The sequence below is a fragment of the Cuculus canorus genome, chromosome 1 (assembly GCF_017976375.1).
Source record: "Cuculus canorus isolate bCucCan1 chromosome 1, bCucCan1.pri, whole genome shotgun sequence".
Taxonomy (NCBI): Eukaryota; Metazoa; Chordata; class Aves; order Cuculiformes; family Cuculidae; genus Cuculus; species Cuculus canorus.
In genome coordinates, this window is record NC_071401.1 from 105,492,587 (window position 1) to 105,519,902 (window position 27,316).

Below are 27,316 nucleotides of genomic sequence, written 5' to 3' on the forward strand. Positions count from 1 at the left end.
GGGAACCCATCCCCATGCCCTAGGGCAGTGCCAGAGAAATGGCAAAATACCTATCATCTCCAATGTGCTGAATTTTAGAGTCTAATCCTTGTAATTGTTGTTTTAACAAAAAGAAATAGCCAAACAGGGTCCTGAACTGGCACAGAGTGCCTAGACAGCTCCTAGGAAAACTATAAGGCTGCCCATATTTGTGATAAATTTTTTATTTTAATCAAATATATCACTGTGGCAGCAGTTTTAAAATCATCGATTTCTTTGAAATATTAATTTCTAATTAAATCCTGTATATTTTGAAATGCATTTATACTGAAATTGGAGGCATTTTCCCTTTAGGAATTTATATATATTTATCAATAGATACAAAAACATACATTTATATGTAAGTAAATAACTTTGAATTGTAGCAGCTTTTTAAGGGAATAAGTGGGCTTATAATTATTTTAAAATAATAACATTAACAGTTATTACTGAATCGTGCTTTGAAAAGAACAGGTTTTGCAGAGCTATTGGCAGAACATAAAAAATAGAAATACTTACAGAAATAACATTCTGGTTGTCTGAACTGAATGCTTTTTTAATTCGTGGGGTTTTTTAATCAGAAGACAAATCTAATTGAAAAGTTAAATTAGTACATTTTCTTAAAGCAAAGCTCAGTTTAGTATAAAGGCTGTTATATTCAGTTGTAAACTGAGAGAAATGTTGCCTGGGTTTCCAACATGAAGGCACACATTCTTCTGAAAACAGAGGAGCCTCCCAAAATAAAAGATTTTATTGCTAGATTCATACATTGAAAGAAGTAGAATTCAAGTCAAGAAATGCACCAAACTAAGGGCAATGTTTCTAACAGTAGAAATACAAGAAGATTACCAGGGCTATAGAACAAAAATCTATCTCACAATACAATTTATTATACAATAAAGCAATATAATATTTTCTCTACTGAAAGTTCATTGACAGCCAGACAACAAAGAAAGAATGTATTTTGAACTCTCAGATACGCTTACCATACTGTAGCGTCTCACTTATGTATGTCTGACACATGATTTTGCTCTGGACTCTTCCAAGGAAATGTATGTATAGTTTCAAAATACTGCCTTTTAAAAAGAAAAAGACATTCAGTTATGTGCTGAATCAGCAGATAACATAAGCAGACTATTCTGACTGTTGAAATTGAGTAACTGATAATACTTCATAAATTCCAGCCCTGCTCTGCATGCCCTTTATTTTTATTGGAGGAAGCGAACAAGCTGGCATGTTACAAGTATCACAGCAACTACTATTTATTGATTTTTTTTTTTTTTCATTCATAGTAAATATCCATGTATATCAAGGAAAAAACATACAGGAAGGAACTCTGAACATGAGAATCTAAAATCTTTCACTAACTAGAAGACCTTACTGTCTAATAACTCAGAGTCCTGGACATTACTAAACTGAGAACATGAACAATAATACCACAATCAATATGCCACCCACCAATGTTGAGGATTAATATGACAAAGTTTTGGTTCCCCCATACTGGCACAAACTGATTCTGCCTAGCAGGAAAATAGACCTCTTATAGCTAATGTGCTCATCAGCAAAGAATATCGTATTGCTTCAGACTTTGCCTCTGTCTTGTGAGTACAAGAGTTGGGGCTCATAATTATTTTACAGATATTAAAAAAAAAAATCTTCATTTAGATGTTCCATTTTCTCACCTTTTAAAATCACTTTTCAGTTTCTGGAAATGTGCAGGAGGGATAGAAAAACATCCATAAGATGCAGCTGTGTTGCATCACAGTGCCAATAGCATTGCTATAGTGCTATGGCACAGTGAGATATCCATCTCAGAAAAATCTGCTGAAGCATGGGGAAAATATGGGTTGTCTAGAAAAGAAAGGTAATGACAAAGAAAATGAGTAGCCACAAGTCAAGAATCTAGCCCCGATATAAATTAATCTGGCTGCCCTATGATCAGTGATGCTACGTGGTGTAGCCCTACTGAGTATTTTGCCCAAAGCTGAATGGCTTGGATTTAGCAGGTCATAGAACTCAAACCAGATTGCAATCAGTTGCTATGATTTAAATGCTATGTTTTAGCTTCTTCTCTTTCAGGTGGGATCTTGGAGACATCAGAGGCAATCACATGTGGGCAAATGCAGCCACAGTGAAGCCATGAGAGGATGAGAATTGAAGTGAGATTCAGAACCCATTGATTTCAATTGTTTTCCTTTTCTTGGTTGAAATTCAAGATTACAGCTCTTTGGATCAGATCCTCTGTCCTTCAGAAATATGAGAATTAGGGTTGTTGGCAGACACCGCATATTCAGTCAGTCAGTGGCCAAATGCTGCCTGCAGCAGAGCTTGGTGAAGCTGGGTGCCCACTGGGCTCCCTGGAGGAGGAGACAGGGCTGAGGTGGTCTTGAGTGCCTGTGATAAACAGGGCAGGAGGCGGATTTATAAGCTTACATGGGAGTTTTCTTCTCTTGCTGGTTAACAGAACAGAAATTTATTGCATTCAGAAAGATCTTCCTCAGGCCTTAGTGATTCATTAGGAGCATCTTTCTTATGCATGGGGTTATTTCTATGGGAGAAGAGTACAAGAGTAGAAGGAGCAGGAAAGTGTTGTATAAGCTGGAGGTGTGCAATAATTGCAGGGTTCCAATGTTGTTGTTATTTTAATTATCCAAATAAACAAGAGACATAAATTATCTTGACAGTGCCTGCTGGCCACCTGCCTAGCCAAATGTTAGAGAAAACATGTATGATATACAAGGAAGAAATATGGTTGAAAATGGTGTTATACTCTTATAGTAAGCCTTAGTTGCTGCTGGTGTTCAGTTAGGAACTGTAAAGAGATGTCTTCCTTAACTATTCAGTAGGATAACTATTCAGCGGGATTTTGAAACAGTGACCATACTGCCTAAGGATATTTAAGGGACTATTCTGAATGTAAACTTGACCTTATTAAAGACAGTGAGAGTATTACTTCTCTTCCCTCACTTGGTATTGTTTTGAGAGAAGCAAACCAAAAGATTTTATCCTTGTGCTTAGTAAGTTCAATGATCTTTTACTGGAAGCACTTTTATCCTTCATAAAATAAGTTCATTTTTGAAAGAAAGCTGTTCAGTCAAAAATTAACTATAGATGTAATACTAATGAGTTTGCAGTTGTTGAATATTTATTTCTTTTCACACTTAACTATGTATGAAGGCTCAAGATAATGAATTTCTTTATTAACTCTAACAAGCCTCCACGCCCTGGCCTCTTGAACTCTTGCTTGCCTGCATTAGTCTTTAAGTTTCACTGGTATTACTCGGCCAGTGTGCTTTCACTGACCAAGGAATGGCCCCCTTCTCAAAATGCTGCTTCCTACCATCTTACCCTCTCTCAGCTGACAAAAATTCCTGCTCATGCTGGAAAAATTGAGGATTTCTGTGGTACAACTTAAACAACAGCATGACCTTCGGCCACAATAGGTTTCTTTTGAATAGAATAACCCGACACTTGGTGATGGTTTTCAACTAATTAAAGAGTGGCATGTCTTCTAAAAAGGGGAAAACCATATATTTTTATGATGAATACCAATAAAGTACTTCATCTGTCTGTCTATCTTAGCAATTCTAGAACAAAAAAGAAAAATGAGGCCAGGGCGAAGGAAAGGAGAGAAGCTTTAAGGGGAAATGCTTTTAAGACCTAAACTAATTCCATATTCATTAAATAGCAAAGATTTCTAGAGTTAACTGTGAGCATATATTTACTTATTAGAGATTCATGGGGGAAAAACCGAGCTGAGGTAGTGTTAGAATAAGCTGCCCAGAAGTAAATAGCTTTCGAACCTCTCTTTTTAAATATTAAAATTGTGCTCAGTTATATTTGAAATGTTTAATGAGAGAGAAAAAAAAATGTCTATTCCAATCTTTTCTCCAGCTGAGCTACAAATTTGCTTACAACCTTATCGTTATCGTGAAGTTAATAATCATGGTGATAGCAGAGAGCAGTTAGAGTGTGAGAGTTTTGTTTCTACTATATTCAGAACCCTACTAATGACTCTGATCAGTTCTTTACTTCCCCCCTCTTCTTCTCGAGTCATGTCAGATACATGTCACATTGCAGAGTGCATTAAGCCTAACATGGGATCCAAGAGCATGTAGAGTGCTGCCAACATCAAACCTCTTTAGAAGAGGACTTGTTCAAATAAAACTCTTAAATTAATTGTTCAGTAGAATAAGAATAAAATCTAGAAAAAGAGCAGGATCCTGGCCAGTTTCTTCACAATGGCTTTACCAGCTAGGCTTCTGTAAGCAGCCATCAGATACAGCAGGTGACTGACAGCATCGTTAGCAGGAGTAGGACACTTTAGAGGACTCTCTGATCCCACTTGACTCCACAACACATTTGATTGAAACTATTTCATGAAAACCCATAAAAAAGTGAGAAAATAAAAGAAAGGCAGGCTGGAGCCAAGCTGACCTCCTCCAGTTACCTAGTAAAGTATACATGACTTGTGTTCAAAAGGTTTTAGTCCTTAACCCTGTAACTGCAAACCCTTTCATATCACAAGGAAAGTGAGATTTTTGGCAATACAGAAAAATCTATAGCCTTTCATGTGTGAAACAGAAATATTGCATATTGCAAAAAAAAAAACCAACCAAGAAACTAACGAAAACAACCTGATGTGTTCATGTATATAGAAGTTATTTTTTTTCTCACTTAGGGGGAAATACCGTTATAACATTCAAGTGAATGTATTCTTTGTCTCATTCAGAATCCAGCTCAGGCAATTGCATGTGAAAATTAAAGCTTTTTTTTTTCAGGATTATGATATAATAAATACAGCAGTTGGGAGCAGATGAAAGGTACCTCCCACCCAGTATCTGGCCTTTGACAGGGGCAAATTATGAGGGCTTTGGCAAAGAGATTAAGAAACAGGGAAAATATAGGGTAGTCCTTCTCTGGTGTAGACTCCAAATTCTGTAATCTGTCATTAGTCTGCAAGTAAACTGTAGTTTGTTATTTCATGAGCTAGAAGTTTCAGTTACATCACTGTGTTTCATAGATAATCATGGGCCTTTTCTTTATGATTTTATCTCATCTATTCTTTATTCATTTATATACAGAGCAGATTAAAAAAATGTTACTGCAGTGAGTTCCACTATTTAATTATACTATGAGTAGTACTTTCTTTAACTGAATGCTTTCTAAATCTCTCATCACAAACAGTGAATATTTTCCTCTTTACTTTCTCCATGCCATTCATAATTTTGTAACTATTATTTGATTATATTGTATTATTGTATTGTATTTATTTTAGATTATATTGTGCTTTACTATATTATGCATGCTCTTTAATTTCTGCTATTTCTAACCTGTAGAGCTATGGTTGATTGAAATTCCCCCAGAGAAATAAAAGCATGATGATCATCCTTTCTGCCTCTTCCCTGAACCTTATCTTATAATGAAATGTGAACTTTGAAATGCCATGACCAAGTCTGGACATGGCAGTCAAAAGATGGGCATGGTCTTTGCTGAAATATATGTAGTCTTAAAGGGACTCCAATCCGTTGCAGATTATGGCTTCTCAAACTGGTATCCTAATTTGAGTCTGGTAAATAGATGGTAGGAGAAAGATGAGGCATCAGCTGAAGGCAAGTCCTTAAATTTTTGGTTTGAATGCTTGATTTTACAACTTCAGTAAGATCTTTCAAATATTTATTTTCATACTTACCAGAGGTGATCATGAATTTTTTTACGAGGCATGTGCCAATTCACTTGAAGAGAAGGCTAATAAAGGGGTTTAAAATCCGATTTTAAAATCACTATTTCAGAAAGCTATTCAACAAAAGCAAATATGCAGATTTGGAAGTTAAACAAAATGTGAGATGAGTGGATTTCAACTGGAAGACAGATTTCAGTTTTGCAGAAAATTCATTTCATTGGAGTTCTGAATATTCAGGTTGAACATGAACATTTATCTTGAGCATATAAAAAAGCATAAGAAAGAAACATTGATAAACTTGTAAAATCCGCGTTCAGAGGCCAGGAAACATTAAAATCATGATAGTGTCTTGTTCACTGTTCTATGTATTTAGTAATTTACTAATCTTTAATTACATGGACATGTAAAGTGTGTCCATAGGAACTTTTCTTTATTCAGTGTACAGAATTAACAGCACTCCTTTACCGCTTCAATACTATGTTTCATCTTCTATGGCCAGTATGAGGTCACACTTAACTGCAGTGTGCTAAAACTCTGCTCCAAAGCCAAGGTTATTAATTCCTGATGAGCTTTTCTTTCATATCACCATTTTAGTATATTAGTGCTTTAGACACTTTAATGAGTGTATCATCCCTGTGCTGTGACTTCAGGTTGTTGGGAGCTGGCTCAAAATGCTAAAAGTTTAAAGTGTACACTCACTTTGGGGCTCGATTTCAGATGTATGCCTGGGTTTTCAGAATTCTTAGTAGTATTTTGGGAGTTAAAGCAAGAAAACAATTGGTTCAGTTGCAACTGTAGGGCTCAACCACTTTGTCAATCAACCCCACCTCCAAGAAGAAATGTTCAGCTTAATCCTGATCAACTGTTTGCCTAGAGCACAGGAACTGAGAGGCAAGCGCAGGCAGAGCATCCAAATCCCAGACATATTGCATCATTGCTGTTCAAAGAATGATCACGGAGTTTTTCAGTTTGGTGGATTATTATCTATTTATTTCATTGACTTTGTTGTAGAAATAGTAGAGATGTTTTCTAAAAGAATTGAACTAGAATGGAAAAAAACTCTCAATTTCATTGCTAAAAGTTCAGAAAAATCACCTGCTACTCAAATAGGTTTTACAGTTGAAAGTGAGAGAAAGCTTTGAGTAGAAAGCAGTAGTAACATGGCTTACAGCTACAAATCATTAGAGCTTCATATAACTTTCTCTGGACGATGAACTCATTTTCCTGTAAAAAGTGGAAAACCTGTTCTAATAGCAACATTTAGTTAACAAAAAAAAGTCAAAGTTTTCTAATTCCTGTACACATTAAAAAGTGCCCTTGAACTTTTGTGATGTAAGCTATGTAATTTTGTTTGCTTGTGGTTGTATTTCTCTCTGTATGTTCTGTCTAAATCATCTAAATTACAACTTCTAATTAATATACTATTTCTACATTATGAACTGAAAGCATACATAAATAATTAATATATTTTGGACGTGTCTTGTTTGTTTTAAGCATTTCACTCAAGCCTTCAGAATTTCCTTAGACTGTCACTTGTCTTTGTCAAGGAACAGAGGTTTTGCTTCCTGTTCAAAAAAGTGTAATGTTTAATAGTAGTACTCCTTCTTTACTACATTCTTTGCTGAGTTTTATGGTAGGAACTGTGATGGTTTCAGCAGAGCAATTGTTGATTTATTGGATTTGAGTTTGAACACTGACTTACATTAAAACATGAATGTTTTAATCGATTGAAGTAGAATGATGTAGGTAACAGTAATTTTCACAGGTAAATTGCAAAGTCACTTAGATTTCACAGAAATTAACCATGAAGTGACCCAACTCTTTCAAATGTTTACAGTTAAGTATGTTATCAGAAATAAGGGTATGGCACATCTACTCCTGTAAAAACACCAATAATCAAGCAGAAAATATCTTCCCCCTTCTTCAGTTCTTGGGCATCCCCTAATTATTAAGGTTCACATAAGCATAGCCACAATGAGTTCAAACCCAACATACCATATTTTAGAAAACATCAGGGTAGGGCTGTCTATTTTTCCATGAGCAGAGAATTTCTCTGGCTCTTCTACCCACCACATTGTCCTGCTGCTTCGTTTACTCTATTGTTTTTTTCCCGCGGAGTGATACATTGCTGCATTTTCTTTGCTGCAGCTGAAGTAGAGACATCCATCATCCCAATCACTGGACCTTATGGACTGGGAGTAAATTATGTAGCTTTAGGGAATGAGAGAGGAAAAGAGTGAGGGTTTTTTCGTGTTTGGGTTGTAGGGTTTCTCTCTCTCTCTCTCTGAATCTGCTATATTACATTACTGTTTCCTTTTATGTAATATTTTTGCCTTGCTTGGGATCATGATAAAGTAAACGCAGCAGAACTAGTTTCACTATTTCCAGAATGTAAAGTTAGTCACCACAAATGCAGCTACTAACTTCATAGCTGTCTCGACTGTTGCTTGGATCTGAATTTGAGTTTCATTTGTGGCTTTCCTTTCAGCTTTAATGTAATGCAGATGCAGACTTCACTAAAATAAATGTCCAGTAAACCATAAAATAATGCTGTGTAGGTGATGAGTGCAATTTACTGTTACAGGCAAACTCCTCTTCCTATTTAGATAAAATAAGATCCAAGTAAGGCTCCTGGTTTTAATTATAAAGACTACAAATTATTATATTAAAACCTGAACTTTCCCCCTCAAAGTAAGTCATATTTTGGCACCTAAAATTAAGTCTTAAATCTAACTCATAAACTAAACCAGAGCCCAAAATCTCAGCAGTGTACCCTGTCCAACCAAGACAACTGAGAACAAAGGAGGTGATTAAGCCTAATTTTCACACCTCAATATTGCTGAGTATCTCTTCCTTCTGGAGCCTTATGGTACCTCCAGTCTTTCACTCTAAACTTCTTGCCAGCTGTGATAGAATACAGGAGGTCTATAAGTGGCCATTTCTCTGAGGCTGATCTCAGGCACCTTTATGAGCAAGTCATGTACTTAAGCGTATTGTATAAACTAGACTTGATATCCAAGTAATGCTTCAGATTTCCTCTTAGTGTTCACGGCATATCCGACATAACTGAAGAAAGGAATAATGAAACTGCAGTTTAATGATAGAAGCACCTTGTTTTTCATAGTCTTGTCATCAAAATTGTGTGTAAAAATAAATTTGATCAACTTTGCTGTTATAGTTAGTGAAACAATCAAAGATGATCATAAGATCTCTTTGATAATTAACTGACAAGTTTTATTGCCATCATTGAATAAGAGAACAATTAAATATTCTTTCTAGTCTTTCAAAGCAAAATGAATTTGGTCTGCAATTGGTAAGCTTATTCGGAATATCAGTTTCAAAATATGCTCACAGCACTGTTCCGTAAGACCATCAGCTTTCAGTTGCTTCTTCCGAGGAAGACAATACAAGGAGATGCCCCCCCATCAGAAGTGATTTAAGCTTAGATCATCCGGCTAAGGCTTGGCCAAAAATCACCTTGTCTGTCCCTTAAAGTCTGTTTTGTCCTAGGATGAAACTGAGGAACTGGGCCCTGGTGGACTATGGGTGAATCACATCTCCATACAGAGTCTTTGGCATAACCTACAACGAATCACTTGTTTATCCTGTTAACACTAAGTGCTAAGTGCCAACATATGTAGCTTAAAATTTACTTTCTTCTTTGTCAAAGGAAGTGCTATTCTCTGGGGCTCTGTACAGCTTATCAAATCAATAGTAAAAGGAAATTGGTGTTAATTTCTTTTTTTTTTTTGCTATGATATGAATAAAAATAATGTGTACAATGTAATTTTTTTGAATTCTAGGATCTTTAGGTGAGTAAATCCCATTTCACCAACTGTGATATATTACACCTTATTTTTCAAATTCGTCTAGCTGATGGGTCATAATAAGCCATATTTGCTCCAGCCAAGGAATGCTATGTACATAGTCAGACCCACTGAATAAGACCTAATGCATCTCTAATGCTTATAGCTCCAAGGCCATCTATAAGGATACAGTATTGACCTATTTAATAAAACTATATAATTTTGTGAGGAATGTTGTTTGTTGCTTATTCATGAAAGAAAAGCTGGTAAAAATTAGATTGGAAATGCATAGATGCTCTGTAGTGTCTGCAATCAGAGACAAGTATGAGTGGTGTTATAATGTAAAACGACCAAAAATTTCACAGTGGTAGTCGATGTTTGTTTATTATAGATCTGCGTATAGGACACCAAACTATATACCATCAATTCATTTATATCTGATGTCTTGGAGCCAAAAATATTTACTGAATTTATTTAACAGAATTATTTTGAACTCAATTTTGGTAACATGAATTCACATGTATAATTCCAGACAGAAATCCCTAAAGCTATTTCACACATCTCAGAAACGGTCATCAGACTGGCTTACTGCTATTCTGGACTAGGCTTGGATGGTGTAAGCTGCCATGAAATACACTTCAGTGTCATTCATCGGACTCACTAGTCATCACGTTTCCTCTTCAGTTGTCAAAGGTAAATAATTCCATTTCCTCACCCTGTTCTTTGAGGTCAGAAGCAATATTTGTTGTTTTACAGAGATTTCTGGGGTTTTATTTCCTTTCTTTACCTAGTAAGTATGGTTCTTTTCCCCGACAATGTGTTGTTTATGAATATTCATTTCTTTGCAGTATCTTGCAAATATACTTTGTACTGAAAACAGCATAATTACATCTATTTCTGTTCTACTTCTGTTCTTGGACTTATTCTGTTGCTGACTTGACCTAACATATTCTTAGCTAAGTAAGGCATGTCATTAGCAATTCTAATGTGCTTCATTTGAAACCAATATGCAGAAGGAAAAAGTTTTGAAAATATAAGGAAGAGTAAAATACTGATCACTATAGGATAATCAATTTCAAAACAGAGGGAACAGGATCACAGTCACTTTTTTATTCTGGAAATCGCTTTGCTTGAGAGAACAAAAGGACTGGGAGAAACAAGAAACAGTCAGTTTTACTTCTTTGTTTTCATGCTTATTTTTAATTATTGTTACGGTAACATTCCAATTCCACAATCAGTACTCAATTATATCTCATTCTGGACTGGATTTATATTCTCTGTGTTTTTATGATCTTTATCACAAGTGCTGTGCTGCTCATTTTCCACATAAAAACTCAACTTCTGGGGTCAGGTTATTGTGTGAAACATTCAAAAATTTTTTTTTCTTTTCTTTTTCCTTTTTTTTTTTTTAAGCATCCTCACAGCTCTCCCAGGTTGTTGTAGAAATGTTTAACGTTATAGCATTTTATGCTCTCAGCACTAGAACACGTTTGCAGTTTTGAAAATATGATTTTAAACCCAAACCATAACTTTTGGGGCTAATTTCTAACTCCATAATCCCTAAAACCTGTTTAATATTTATTATCTTTCTATGTGATGTTATGAGTTTCTTAATTTTTTTAAAACATGGCATGACATCTACTGTATGTGTCTTTCCACCATGAATACCTGAACCGTAGAAGTAGTCACCATCATCACCGGTACCAAAAGCAAAGTTTTGCTACTTCTGATTGCAGGTGTGGTCATAAGCACAGAGGGGAACTGGGGAACCTGAGGGACCAGGTTTTTTAAATTAATTAATTAAATTAATTAATTAAATTAATTAAAAAATTAATTTTGCATTAATTTCTATTTTCTCATCTGGAAGTTCCTGCAAGCATTCAGGAAAAGAAACTTTTAATTCACATACAAAAAGAGATTTTCATGGGGTGACTAACTTTATTCTGCCTTCACATCTCCTGTCTGAAATCTGGGCAACAGGATGCCAAGGAAAGGGACAATCTTGCCAATGTGTGGAAAAAGAAAAGAGGAACGCTTTATACCTCCTAATCTTCTAAACTATATAAAATATTCTGTATTTTATTTCAGATAGGCTAGTGATTCAAAATTGCGTATTTTGCTTACATGAAATTCTGACAAGACTCCTTTGTGACAAAATTGTTTAGATATTGACTGATTTTTTTTTGTTTGCATTCCTTTTCTGAAGAATACAAGCTATTAAATCAATGAAGTAAGAAAACGCATAGGTGTATTTAGAGCATGCAAATCTTTCTTTTGATGTCTGCTACTTACAGGAACCCCACTGATATAGCTCCTAGTGTCTGATAATCTTTAATGTTTCCACCTTCTAATGGTTCCATTTCACTTCTCCTTCCCCCAGCAAGGTAGGCATTTATTTTTCCATTTTAAATATGGGAAGCTGAGGTTAGATTTTAACATCGCTGATTCCCAGTGACACAGAACAACATGAACCGAAGAATCATAGGTTAGATTATTTTAGTTTAAATGCAAATAGAAAAAACGAACAGCATGATACTGGGGACCCAACTTTGCTTTGCCTTTTCCAACCAGGAAGTGTCTTCAATATGTAAAGCACAATTTCAGTACTAGTTTAAAGCTCCCAAAAATTCTCAAAAGTGAACGGAAACTGATTTTTCCTATTAGTCAAAGACAGGCAGAAGAAGACTATGGAATAAGTAATCTGGGATGACAGGAGGAATAAGTAAGAAAGAAGGTGTCTCAGAGACTATGTCTTGCTGCTGTTGTCACTGCTGTGGGACTAGGGAAGAACCCTGGAAGTGATCAAGATGGTTTAATGGGTTGCCTCCCTGGAGGCACAGACACACTGTCTTTCAGCTGCCATTGCCTGCCTGACTGCAGGTGATAGGGCAGTACTTATTACACTTCTAGGAGTTTTACTGGCCTAAGCGTCTGCCTGTTTTGACTTTCCCACAGCTAGCCTGAATAGTTTGAAAGGGAAATTTTTCTGTGGACACACCAGGATTACATAGAACAATATGGGAATTCATATAGTATCTCTGGAACAACTCCAGTCATTGTTTCAAGGCAACTTCATATCAGGAGACGTTTAATGTGGTTTAGCTCTTTTTAATGTGATTTGGTAGCTGGGCATAAGAACAACAAATCAGACAATATGCCAGCAGCCAATTCACAGCATGCCAAGCCAACATTGGAAATCTTGGCTGTGGAGCAGCTTTTATTTCACACACCCACCTCATAGATTTAGTGAGCTCTGCCTGGCCTGGCCCCTCTCAATCTCTGGGTGGTACCACAGTCTCTACTTCCCCTGCTGAAGAGGCCAACAGGGCTTGAGTGTATTGGCTGGTGCCCCTGGAACCGTATGCTGTTACAGCCGAGCTCAGATCATACATTTCCAGGTTTGCAAGCCCATGCCTTAATGTCCTCACAGGGAAAGCGTAAGTATTCATATTGGCCTTATGTAGTTAAAGCATGTTGTGTGATTTACAGACAGTAATTCCCATTTGGTTTTGATTGGCATGACATCTAGCTCTGTCTGGCTGTTCTCTTCCCTACAATGACAAAACTGAAGAGTGCTCAAGAGCCAGGTACTCATCTGGATCAGATCAGCATTGATGTGTTTACATCAGTGAAGTGTTACTGTTTTACCACAGCTACAACATATCTCTTTCTGAAAATACTTGCTGTTGTTAGCACCCATGTTGATGATAACAGAATAACTGCATTGTGTACTCATAAGTTTCTTGCTTGCATTTATTATGGCCTATCCACTTCCCACACCCTGATCATGCTCTTTGGCTGCCATTATTTATACAGTAATGTTTTTTAGCAAACCTCTCGTTCTGAATTTTATGAGACTAACTAGGAAATGTTAAATGAAATTCTGAATTGCAACACTGTCTAGATCCCTTTTAAACCTCCAGGGCATTGTGGATGACAACTGACGCTTTTAAGATTAACTCTTCCTAAAGAAGGAGGTGTTTAATCCCCCTAAGGAAACACTTATGAATCCAAAATGGTAATATATTTCCTTAAACTGTTTGATCTAGAAGGTTTCCTGGGTTTCTCTTCTCTGCAGGAAAGGTTTTGCCTTACATATATTTATGCTTTCATTTTTTGCTTATATTTTCTTGCATTTTTGACAGCAATAGCTCTGAAATATGTGAAGATAACTAACTGCTCAGAGGTCTAACTGCATACTCAGGGGCTAAGTACATGTTATTTAAAAGTTTCCTCTTTTGCTGGAGAAGAGTGGTTTTTTACCCTCTGACTTAATTAATTCTTCCAAGAAGCAGTGTAGGCAGGGCAAAAACGCCTTTTCACTGGCTGAACTGCAATTAGGCCATTAATGATTCCAGCATGAGAATGTGTGAGGTGGCCTCCTCAGTTTCACTGTTCTGTCTGCTCTTTTATCCCCAAAATAGGTTATGCAAAGTAATTTTTCTGTAAACAATGAATAGGCTATTCTGTAACATCCTGTACTTTTAAAAGAAGGTACAGTGGAATGAGATGAGGTTCGGTATTCCAGCAAGATAGTATGGATCAACTCAAGCTGGCCTGCTTTGCTGTGCCTGAAAGATTTCTCAGGGAGTCCCTGCTTGCTGCAGTGCTACTTGAGTGTAAGGCAGAGGCTGCCCAGAAGAAACAGCAGGATGCTGATGTTCAGAACAAAGCAGTGGTGGCATGGCATGCTGCTGCACACAGGGCACCCATCTGAGCAGTGAAAAACGCTATGCTGATTTGTACTTGCTGGTAGGTGATTGTTCTGTGTTAGCACTGCTCAGTTCTCCTTCTGAATAAGGCTAAGAAAACAACAGTGCTCCTTCCTGCTCTTTCTCCCAGATGAAATAATTCTTTAGAAAACTTCAGGCATCCCTATGCCTTGCAACAATAAATTATTGTACTATGTCCAAGTTGCCTACCTTGTGCAAATCTAGCAAAGACTTCCCAGACTTCAGCTGGTGAAAATCAGTCAGGATTGCTTTTCCATTGTGCGTCCTTGAGTGTAGCTCATAGGTTTTCCAGGCAGAAATAAATGCAAACAAAAAGTGTGCATGCACTATGTATCTGATATGGTCAGGATTTGTCAGAAATTCGGAGCAAACTGCACAGGTGACAAAAGCATGTGTAGCAAGTCAGATACATGCTGGATGTATTAGATGTAGTGTGCATACACAATTTGTCTCCACAGTGCATGCAAAACCTGGATGATCTGTCACAGATGAGTCATAGTCACTACATATGCACTGTGGTGTTGAGATCTAGCTAGCTGTCAGCTCCTTCTGAGCTTGTGCTTTGGGTAACCAGTGCTCTAAATAGATGGATGGAAAGGGCCCGCAAAGGAGCAGAAGCTCAGAGTGTGGGCTCAGGGGCTCAGAGGATTACAAGAGACATATTAGTGACTAACAAAAATTCTCATCTTCCTAAATTCTGGTTAAGTATCTTATGCATTGGACTGTCTTGTCAAGATACATCATTTCAGAGTCTTTTGTTATGTATTCTAAAACATTCAGTTCAAAAGTAAATTAATGTGTACTGGGAAAATGCCACATACTGAAGTTGTCATAAGAGAAATCAAGAGTCAGCAGCGTCTGTGATCTGTGTGATACATGGTTATTTACTGGAACAGATGCCTTCACGAAACCTACAAGGGACTCTTACCATGCTGAGCATGAAGGGAAAAACCTGAGAACTAAGTATACTTTTTGAAGAAAATTTCACTACAGCTTTTTCTTATGCTACTGTTAGAAAATTTAATAAGAAATTACCAGAAATTGCTGTTTACTGTATTCATATTCTGCAGTTGTGATACTGCCTACAGAAGATGTCTGACATGCAGACACTGTAAAGACTCACCCTGCCACAGTAGGACCTTGTTAGCTACATTCTTCTCTTCATATTCAATCACCCTATGGTGATACTATAATGAATCTGCAAATCTGTATGTCTGGTTTTGTGGCCTCTGCTCCTTCCTATTCTGCACTTCTAGTAGCGGGCTACTTATTTGGGTAAACTGTTCTTTTATTGGTGTTCTTCATAGTAAACTGTTCTTTTATTGATGTTCTTCATAGTACTGTTTCAAGTCTACATTTGAACCTACTTGGAAATGAAAGCAAAACAATTCCATCAGTTTTTCATATTCAAATACTAAAATGAATACTGTAATTAAACCCCCATTCCTACATGGAGGCTGCATGGAGGTGTGTACGGTGAAGAGTGAGCTCCAGAGTTCACCAGTTTTTCAGAAAAGACATCAGAGACACTGCATTCCAATAATCAGCCTCTGTTTAAATTACTTTTAAAACATAAGTGTTGAGGGGATAAGGTTTAGATGGAAACAGACCTCTGCCTCAGAAACGGTCGACCCATCAGAATGCAGAATACTAAAAAGGTCATCCTGAAATGGCGCAGGACGGTATTTCATAAAATATAGGCATTACATTTCTGGAACCTCATTTGTGTGACAAAAACTGTGACAAGAACAGAGGTTGGCACAAAATCAATATACTCAGGCAAGGACTGTAATAAATAATAAAAATGAAGAACAGCATACATTTTAACCAGTTTTCATTACAAGTTAAAGCCAGTCTGATTTCCTCTGTGTTCTCTTGAAGCTGCACAATTTCCAAAGAAACATAGCAAAGGTATATTTTCCATTTTGAATGAGAGGCACTTAGATAAATATCACAGAGAGAGAGAAAAAAGAGAGAGAGAGAGAAAGGGGGGGGGGGGGATATTCATAACTTTCGCTTGCCCTTGGCTGTCACCAGCAGGAGTGGAACTGTGGAGAAAGGGACAGGAGGCAGGTGGGGGCTTCCCAGGCTCCATCACAGACACAGTCTTCAAGGGACCAAGGAGCCTTGGCTTTTTAGGTGGTTTTCAGTCCCAAGCAGTCTCAGCCTGTGTTGGCAGTTATCTCTCTGAGGCTTCCTTGGGCAAGATGAGTGACTTAGGTCCTTCAGTTTCCGTCCCCTAGGGAGGAAGGAGAAGTCAAGCTTGGTCCTCCACAGTGCATGTCCATTTAGATTGACAACTTGCCATGAGTGTGGAGGTAACCTGCAGTTGCCATCTCTCCCCATTGCACACAAGAGTACAACCTTTCCAAAGTAACAGCAGCTCTTTGAATCAGAAATTACAGTGAGTTTTTCTTCTCTTGTGTTCTTATTTAGCACTAAATTACTCAGGCATCGGTTTCTAATAGCGCAGATGTGGTTTTTTTTCCTTTTCTCCTGAATGAAAGGTTAGTAGAGGACAGTGACTGCTATAATGGTTCCATTTTGTTATTTTATAGTGAAAAACATGAATTGGTGTCCACTATCATGTCCCTATCTGGCAAGTGCTTTGTTACTTGAACAAGATTTCCACCTTCCCATCAAGAGTAACAGTGCTCAGATGCACTTGTATGGCAAGGTACATTGCACATATATGTTTGCCTGGAAAAACTGTGTCTTTAATGCAAATTATATTTTGAAATTGTATTTTTTATTTGGTGTATATGACTTTTATTTTTTATTATTAGCAGGGGATTTAGTTATATTTTTTGCAGAAAGACAGCAGCATGGTAGAAAGACTGATGGTTCCTGTCAACAGTGTAGTTTTTATTACTGTCAAAATGTTTCAGGTAGAAAGCATATTTAATTAGGTCCTTATTTCTCAAATTCCCCTTTAATATTTCCCTTTTGTCACATTGCAACTCTTGTCAAACACAACTCACTCTTGCAAGATTGGATCTCCGAACACTGAACATTTTTTCCAAGTGTTAGCAGACCATTGTATTCTCTGTTTACCTTCTGGATAAGTCCCTAGATAATAAACTTTCCAGACAAACATCACTCTGCCTTCTGGATAACTATTATGTGGTGTTCCTAACTACCCAAATGTCTATGCAGCAATTTTATGTACAAAATTCTGATAATATTTGGGTGCCTTAGAATTGGCTATTATTAGACAGAAATAAATTTTGTGTGTGGATATTTTTAGTGTTGACAAAAGTAGAGTGCAGCATTATTAAATTTCTTCAGTTGCCCTCTGTCTCAGGAATGTGCCAAACCCAGTACAGCTTTTAATTGCTTCATTCTCTTCTCAGTAATTTTCCTGCTGTTATTAGTGCAGGCTGCTCAGCAATCTCTCTGAGCCAAGGCATTTGTCAGATATTTCCTTTGTGTAGTTTTTGTGTTGTTGCTCTTAGTGCTTTGTAACACAGTACTGCAAATGAATTTCTGCTCTACACTGTAACTGGTTCCAACTGGCACTTGCAAGAACTCAGGGAAAATATATTTTTTCATTAAACAGGTCTTATAGCTGTAAGCGGATCATATTTCTTAGGTAGCTGTGCAAAAAGAGCTGAAAAGATCTGGAGGATCTGTTAACACATTGCAGACGTATGTTTTTCAATTCCATAGATATGGAGGAAAGTAGGAAGGGGAATACCAGCACAAGGACTTGCAGGCACTGCCCTGGGTTGGAGAATCCTGGCCTGTACAGTCTTATTCGTTCCACAGGTGTCTGTCTTTCTATCTATCTGTCTCATGTGGAGTTGTATTTTTTATAGCTGCATAAAATGTAGAGAGATGTAATATCCACCCAAATAAGGCCAAATAATGAACTAGACTATTTTTGTACAATATATCTTGGTTTTATGAAATTTCAAGTAACATTCTATTTATTGGAAGTTGCAAATCTATACACTCTGCTGACATGAAACCATGTAAGAACATAAAGATTAAGAGTGATTTATGACTATATCCAAACAATGGATGCACTGCGGTTGAATCAATTATAAATTTTATTGTGAAGTTTAAAGTTAGGGACCAGTACTACGTACCCAAAGGGTACTAGCATAGCTGATAGCTTGTTGTCACTGTTCAGAAGATAGTATTGAATAAACAGTGTGATAGTCTTTGATAATTTCAGCACTGAGTGGACAACCAGCTGTGGAAGGCCATGGCTGTGTGTGTCTGAAGTCAGTGCCTTGCAACTTGACAGATTACTCAAGAGAGGAAAGGTTGGTTTCTTTCCTTGAGGTGATTGATGCAAGCCAAAATGGAAATAAGAGAGCTCAGGCAAGTTAGAGAGGTCCTTCAGAAATGCAAATCGTAATAGCAGTGTCTTCTCTAATTGATTATGCAGTCTGAATCTTTGCCATTAAGTGCTTGGCAGAAGTATTACACTCTAGCTCTCTCTACTGGATTGTTATTACACAATTTCTGTATTTAGTGGGTACAATGTACTTTATGTTAAACAATTAAACAGATAATCCAAGCATAACACTATATTGTATAGATGTTTCTTATTTTATGTGCATTACAACAGATGTGGCTATGGCTTGTTTCTTTGTTTATATATTTGTAATATATAAGAAAAAATGTGTTTTTTCTTCTGCTGCAGTTTATGGAGAATCATTCTAGAACATGAGAATATTTCTTTTGGCTGTAATTTCAAAAAATTACCTTGGTCATTCAGAAGAACTAAAGGTAATTTTTCAAGAGGGAGTTAGGACCTTAGAAGCCTGAACTTCAATGGCTTTCACTGAAACCTCACTGGCCACATAACTTGATAGTTATCTTTGACTACACACTTTTCTAATTTAATTGATTTTTGAAAGCTAATGGAGAGCTTCACAGTTTTCATGTTTCTGCCACACCCAGTAGTAGTTATTCACTTCTTCTAAGGGAAGAAGCAAGCAGAGACATTTTAGCTGAGTTAAAATATGACCACATTATATTTTGCCTGTCTCCCCCAGTATGACATCTGGCATACCAGGACTTAGCTAAGAGAAGTCAAAATCTTCACTAATGAAAAAATTAATAAAAATATGTTTACCCATGCATTGCAATAAACTGGTCTTTGCTGGCAGGAAGAGGACCTTTTTGATCATTATTTCAAATAAAAGATGTATTTATACTTTTACCCAAATGATGAGCTAAGGATGAGCTTGTAACATAAAGTTTCATATTTCTTCTGAGGCGTAACGTCCACTGAGAAAATTTACAAAGAATATAGTCATATAGACTGTAAATGCCATAATTTGTTTTATCAAATAACTTAAGTGAACAACTCTATTGTTTTCTCATTAAATGTTACTTCACTGCAAAAATTTATACAATAAAAGAAAACAATGTTTTTCGTGTGCCTGCAGTCCATCCTAAATATCACTGTAAGAACTGAAGTAAAATTTTATTATCACTGTGATATCCATAAGCTTGAATCAACCTAGACTAAATGAGACATACCTATCCCGCTAAACTTGAAAAAGGTCCAGAGGCCAATCCCTATGTCTGAAAGCAAAAAACACTGAAACCCCAAAGTCCTCAAGAACATGGCAGTTTGATCTGGGCAGTTTGTTGGTGAGGGCCAAAGCAAACTATGAGATAATGATACGCATGTAGAGATCAGGGGACCAGCACTCTATAATCCTTTTGGGTTTTTTCCTTTCTGAAAGCACAATAGATGTTTTATAGGATGCCTAGAAGATTAATCCTTTAAATCCAACCCATCAGATAATCTAGACTCTGATTCAGTCATGCCTCCTCATCTCCTTACTCTGCATGATGCAAGACAGTTAACTTCTGAGCTGTATTTCAGAGCAAATGACCTAATTCCTTTTGAGAAGAAAATGTGGTTCAGCCCTGGGAAATGGTCTTAGAACTGCCCCCGTACTGCATAGATGCAACCACAGCAGGTGAGGCTCGCTCAGTTCTCTGCACAGCTCCAACATGATTCTATTCAATGTGGACATGAACATTTTACTAGAGATAGACATGGTCCATCATGGGGCAGTCATGGATCTGTCTCTTCCTCTGCATAGAGGATGGAGAATTTTGCAATGGAGTGGATGCTTTCAATGATATAAGTTTAACTGTGGAAGATGTCAGGTATACACCGAGGTTTTAGGCTGGCTGAATTTCTGAGCATTATGTTTCTGCATGAGCAGAACAAGGGCACTCCCAGTTTAGGCACTTTAGTTTGCTACTGGAAGATATATGTCATGAATCTGGGCTAGTGTAAAATCCATGTATTTCAATTTTCACCTAAAAATATTTTAGTGTAACACTACTGAAAAAGATGTGAGCTCTACAAGGAACTACAAGCATGGGAAACGACTGGATTTTCCCTTCACAGCTGAAGAACGTTAATTTGAGTTTATCTATCACTGGTTTAGTCCAATAAGAGCAAGGTATTAAAAAGCTAAAGAAGATGTAGAGAAAGGAGAGAAAAATAAAGCTAAGCACTGGGTAAAAATGACATGTATTTTAAGAGAGATATATAGAAAACAACTTGTTTAACTTGTGGAAAAACAAGCTGAAAGATTAATTATATTGATATTCTCTCCAAGTTGAAAAATGTCTAGGTACCAACTACTCTGTAATATAATAGAGAAAAAACAGAGCCAGTATATGCAAACTATTACTTCATGAATCTTCATGAGAAAGAACAGAGTTTTAATACAAAGGTGTTTAACAAGTACAATAAACCATGTGCATAAGGGATAGATTTTCTGTTTCTGATGTCCTTATGTTAATCCCTAATAAAATAACTACTTGGCTTAAAGACATTCATCTTAGCAGAGTTCTATATTAACATAGCTATACTGCTTCTGTGACAGCTTCATAAGTGTATTGGGCACTGTAGAAAAGGATTTAACTCATTAATGCAACTAGTTGTGAGCCATAGTCATATGTTTGAGAGAGAATCCATCTTGAAGACAGGAGATGAGCCAATGTACAAAGCCATCTGTCAAGATAGGAAGCTGAAGTTTAAATAAGTGTGTAATTTTTTGCTGATTCAAAAAAATAATCTGTAGCAATTTTCAGCTAATCACCTTCTAGTATCAGATGCATAGAAGAATATGCATAGGGATATTACAAAAAGATCTTAACTAGTACTTGATGCTGATCTCACACCCTCTTTGAGAAGAATCTTAAGGTTGTTTCTAAGCTAGCTTTTCTCAAATTGGACAAGTCCCCTAGGATCCAGGGAAACTCCATCTGGTGTCTACTCTTCCTTTCTTCCTCTTTCTGGTTTTTTTTTTTTTTTTTTATTTCCTCTCTGGCAGTCACAAGAGGAATATAACATTTACTCCGAACCAACTAGGATAAAGAGGCAGAAAACAAGTTGAGTAAGCTGCAACATTAGGAAGAGTTGCACATTGTGCATGTGTAGGATTGAAAAGGAGAATACAAATTTTATTGCAGAGAAAAAAAGCTTGCCCTTCTGCTTCTGGTTTCTTTTTTTCCTTATTATGATCATGAGCTTCTAGATGAATGTAAAAAAAATGAAGTAGTATGTTGAGCTGAATAAAACAAAGGCATCCCAACTTTATAGTCATACCAAGCGGCACCTACAGAATTTATGGCTTATTGAATAGACCCCCTAAGCATATATACTTTTTATTTGACAAAGGATTGTAGTGTTTAAAAAACAAAACTGTACACCTGTAAGAAATTGATGTATGTAAAGACAGATCCATGGAGCACTTTATCAACTGTCTGTCATTTTCAGTGTAGCAACCAGTAAAATCTCACTCATTCTGACAAGGAAAGAATCGTTAGAAATATATACATCTGGTGAAGAAACTGGGCTAAATATGGCCTACTAATGGCATCATATATCAGTACATGACCTGATGTGGCAGAAGAAAACCCTGCAGGAGACATCCCCGTAAGAATATTTGTAGGAGATAAAAGAACTTCATTATATCATTAGATATGTCATAAATGCATATTAAAAGCATTTTAGATAGCCTGTTTAGGGGGAATAGTATTTTCAATAGTATAATCTAAAACCAAACAGTTAATGTGGACTTGAATTGAAACAATATTCCACAAAATAAGCCTTATAACAGCTGAACAATCACTTTGCTGCAAAATTTTTTGTCACACTTTTATGATTAATACATCCTGCTGTTTGATTTAACTCATTTTTTGATCCTTATATGTATTTCATGTAAAATCCACTTGCATGATGTTTGCATGTATTTCATGTAAAGCTTGCTGAGTGAAAATTTTTTTGTCTTGTTTCACAAACAAGATTTGGAAATAAAATTTCTGTTGCTTACTGGCTGATCTTTGATCCATGATCCTCACTTGCAGAGCAGATTTGGAGTGCAGTAAACAGAAATAGCATTCTGTGTGGGATGTGACTAAACTCATTTCAGCACATTTGGAGGGTGCTAAACCAGTCAGCCCTCATTGGCTGAGTTTCTGTCTGAAGTCAGGAAAAGTGAGACAATGAAGAGCAAGAATAAAACATATGCATGAAGCAATCCCTTTTCTCCTTTTACCCCCACGTCTTACTGACAAAAGTGATGTATGAAATGTATTTCATTATATGATTTATTAATACTGGTAATTTTAGTAATTTCAAACTATGTTTTTCACACAATGAAACACAGTACACAAATATGTAGGTGTACATTTGTTCTGAGCACAGACACAAAATATATAATGATATATTAGTCCAAATCACTGTCTTCCAGAAGGAAAATTGGCTGTTGTCAGCCAAGGACCACATGCATGCAAGAAAGTTGTTTCACAAGGGGCATGCTTCTAGCACATCAGTACAAGAGAATGGGACTTAGTTGACCCATTTCTTCAAGCTGTGCTTTTCTGTAGTGTCTGTTTCCCTTTTATTCTTGTCTCCCTTTTAGCACACTGAAGATGGATAGGAAGAATAATTGTGCTGTACTGTGCTGTACTCACTCTCTTTTATCATGAGTTTTGCAACAGTTTTGTTTCTTTTCAATTCCTAATGAGTGGAAGGCCTATGACTGCTATAAAATGTCAGCATTTATTTTAGGGAAAAAAAAATTCTAAGTCTTTGTGGCTGCAGAAAGCCCTTGAAAATAAGATCCTTCTATTTTAAAGTGGATCAGAGTAAAGAAAATGTAGTTTGGAAGTTATTATAAAGTCAAGAGTGTACACCAGTCTGACGAACACCAGTCGGGGAAAAGAGAATAAAGGGGAATTTGATTTATTGATTTAAAACATTGGTATATTTTAAATCTGCAGGAAGAGGAGAAGAAGAGTCAAAAGAAAAACATCAGAAAAGATGCCAAAGAAAAGGTGATTACAGGGAAAAAATGGGAGCCACAGACTGATAAAATTTATAGGGTACAGAAATTGTTTTTATGTTCATGCCTCGGTTCATTACTCTGATCATATTTCTAGACTTTACTATCCTTAAAATAATAAAAAATATTTACTAACTTCCCAAATAAAACATTGAAAGAAATGATGGAATTAAGAAATGGTAGTTGAGAGGCTTTTTGTGTGATATGCAGTCTGCCACAGAAAAAAAATGGAAAAAAAAATATTAATTGTTCTGCAAAAATGGGAAGGTATCTTTCCTTCGCTCTGTGCACTACCTCCTTTAATAGTTTAAGAGAGGATGGGCTGAGAAGAAGAATAACATCCCTACGCCTGTCAGTGCAATATTAGACTGAGGCAAACTTCCTTTTTCTTTTACAGGCTTCCAAATGCCTTTCTTACTGATATGAAATGTAAACTTGTACATATCCACCTAGAGCAAGATGTGCAGCTCTTCTGGCTTCCACTGATAAATCAAGGCAAACAAGCTATGTTATGAGACTACTTGCTCTGCAAACGGTTCATGTGGCTCAGAGGATAATGCAGAAGGGCAGCTGTCGAGGTGAGTTTGAGAAACCTGTGGGAAGAGAGAGTGCTGACTTTCAGATAAATTTTATAGCTGTAGAAATGTCTAACCTGCTGAATACTACAGGACTGGCAAAACAGATGAGGAAAAAGTGTGTTCCCATGTTAATTTAACTGGTGTTCTTGATTCATTGCTTGCTACTGAGTTGCATATCTGAGCACATAAACCTTGTAGATAAATTTCATTGATATATAGATTTAAAATAGCATATTATAGTATATTATATTACACCTCAGAGTAGGCAGCAACCTCTGTAACAAACTATTCTGTTGCCCTGCATTTAGCTTACTGTCTTGATTTCAGCTGGGATAGAGTTAATTTTCTGTGCTGGTATAGTGCTGTGGTTTGGATTTAGTATAATAAAGTTGATAACACACTGATGTTTTTAGTTGTTGCTAAGTAGTGTTTATAGTGAAGGGCTTTTCAGCTTCACATGCTCTGCCAGTGAGGAGGTGTACAAGAAGCTGTGAAGGGACACTACCAGAACAAGCGACCCAAACTGGCCAAAAGGATATTCCATACCATATGATGTTGTATATAAAATGGGCGGAGTTGGCCAGGTGACAGCAATCAGTGCTTGGGAATCGGCTGAGTATCAGTCAGTAGGTGGTCACTAATTGCACAGTGCATGATTCGGTTTTCATATTCTTCTATTATCATTATTATTATCATTCTTTGTTCCTTTGCTGTTGAACTGTCTTTACCTCAACCCACAAGTTTTTGGTTTTTCCCCATTGTCCTCCCCACTCCATGGTGGCAGGGAGTTGGGAAGGCAGGGGTGACTGAGCAGCTGTCCAATGCTAATTTGCTGGCTGGGATTAAGCCACCACATCTATATGCTCCTATAATTGTTTTTAGGATAACTGTCTATTTGTAGTAAAGTCCTGTAGTGCGGCTGGGTAGGTTACTCAAAACCATACCATAAGCATAAGCCTGGAAAATGTCTTCAGACACGCATTTCTTATTTGTGCATCCTGGAGTTTCAAGTCATCCTCAGACAGGGAGAAATCAAGCTTCTTTCTAAAGAATACTGTTCTGTCCAGAATACTGTTCTGGTGTTTGACAGAAAAAGGAAAAGTTATACAACATTTTCTGAAGCACTTAATACTATTGGATACAGGTTTTCTATGACCAACAAGAAGAAATGTCTGATTTTGATATTTATTTTTCATTATCCATAGTTTAAGGTGCGTTAGTGTTGGTCAACTGCATGAGGATTGTCATATAGTTAAATCTTTAAGAAATAGAAATTTCTGACCGATCATATATAAAGGAAGCAGTAAGGAAACACTCTTACTGTCGGGCAAGTGTTCAGAAGATACCCATGATTTTCTTTAGAGAAATGTAAATCTCTTAAATTTAGAGAAGGAATGTGAAAAATTGACTTCATGGGCATGATGTGTCTCTGAGGCATACAATGAAGTGTAAATTGGACAGGGATAATTCACTTCCCTACTTTTTAGCCTGGCTTCCTAAAAAAAGGAAGTTGTGTTTGCACACTGTCCCCAGTGCCTGCTCTCTTTCTGTTTTATGTTAACATTTGAACCCATGGATCAGCTATAAGTGAATGAGATGGAAAGACAGAGATTTTCCAAGATTATTTCCATGGTACAAGTTTCACAGCAGCTGCCAGCTGTTGGAGAATAGGTATTCAAATGAGTACCTCTAGCGGAGGAAAAGTCTGAATAATTTGCTTGTCTGTCCATAGCTATGTATGAACAAATAACTGGCATGAAGTTCTACCACATTCACCCAGTTCATCCTACCAAAGACATACGGATAAGCTGTGAGGCAGTGAGCTACATGGCAGAGGGAGGGGAAGCAGCAAAACCAGTTTTGATGACAGAATGCAAGTATAAAGGAAATCAGGCTCCAGCACTGCTGCAGCTTGCTGATATTTTTATTCAGTTTTATATTCCCTTTATTACACATATAGCAATGAATCTACTACAGAGACTGCAGGTATTAAATAGAGTCTTGAGAGAGAGAAAAAAATCCCCTTTGGAAGCCCAGAATCTTTGTCCTGTTGGTTCTGTAAAGGCTGTTTGATGGTGTCCTGGGAGAAAGACAAGGTTGATCGTCCTGTTCTTTAATAAAACAACTTTAAAATCTTGGTCTTTTCATGGAAAACAAAAAGTAGATATTGAAACACTGTATTAATAATTCTGTTGCAACAGCTTTGAAGAGTTATTGGGTAAGCAAGTTAAACGACATTTCCTGAAGCACTTAATACTATTGGATACAGGTTGATTGCTTCGGTTCCTAGGCTCTAAGGATAACAACATAATGGCACACAAAGTCTATACAATGTCTTGATTCTCTTTCTACTGATGGTGGTTATAAGGCTTTCTTTTTCCTTTATTAATGCTATTTACAAAAGTTGGGGTAAATCCAGTTAATTTCTCATTGGAATAGTGTGTGGTGTCTGTGATAAGATTAGGAATTTGGAGGGTACTCTCTGCATCAGAACATTTGGTAAGGAAAAGTAGGAGAAGGTGTCCCCATGAGTTAATAACTTTTCAATTCATGATGAGGATTATTAAAAATGAAAGGGGATGTGGAAATACAGAGTCAGTTTAAATTGAAGATTGAGGGGAAAGGAAAAAGTGTTTACCACCTGCGGTTCAGAGTAGGGAAGCACACTCAGAGATAGCTGAGAGCATTAGATTAGTGACTGTAGTGATATCTAGGGAATTTTAATTTGTATAATTTATTCAGTCATTAATAAGGAGGACTAGAGTTTTATGTAGAACTCATTTTTATATCAGTACATGTTACAGTCAGCTCAGCAAGGAAAAACTTCAGACTGAATTTTATTAAGTAAAATGGCTATGGTAAGTACTACAATCATTAGGGATGCCTTTGAGATACAAATACAGGTGTATTAACATGTAAATTGTCCCATTTAATACAATAAAATATGTATTAAGTAAAATAGATTGGCAGTGTTTATGAGCAAAGAACTCTGAGGATTAAAAAAGAATAATTTGCAAAAAAATTGGTAGGACATACTGCAAAGTAAAACCTGAAATATAAATTGCTTAAAGCTTCTGTAGATGAGTGATAAGTTGTTAAGTTAATTGCAAGTAACAACACAGAAGCAAAAAACTGCATGAGTCAAAAACTTTGGCACAGA

At 36.7% G+C, this 27,316-nt stretch overlaps 2 long non-coding RNA genes across 3 annotated transcripts in view; both read right to left on the reverse strand.

Annotated features, from left to right (window-relative positions):
- Nucleotides 1-746: 746 nt before the first annotated feature.
- LOC128850961 (uncharacterized) lies at nucleotides 747-16,199 on the reverse strand. The gene is made up of 2 exons (XR_008448232.1): nucleotides 15,851-16,199; nucleotides 747-2,412 (listed from the first exon to the last, which is right to left on the reverse strand). It is a non-coding gene; the product is annotated as an uncharacterized LOC128850961 (long non-coding RNA).
- Nucleotides 16,200-16,242: 43 nt separating this feature from the next.
- LOC128851003 (uncharacterized) overlaps nucleotides 16,243-27,316 on the reverse strand; it is a 110,310-nt gene continuing 99,236 nt past the window's right edge. For both annotated transcript variants that reach the window (XR_008448284.1, XR_008448283.1), the window contains one exon: nucleotides 16,243-16,479. This is a non-coding gene — a long non-coding RNA (uncharacterized LOC128851003). The remainder of the gene's footprint in view (nucleotides 16,480-27,316) is intronic.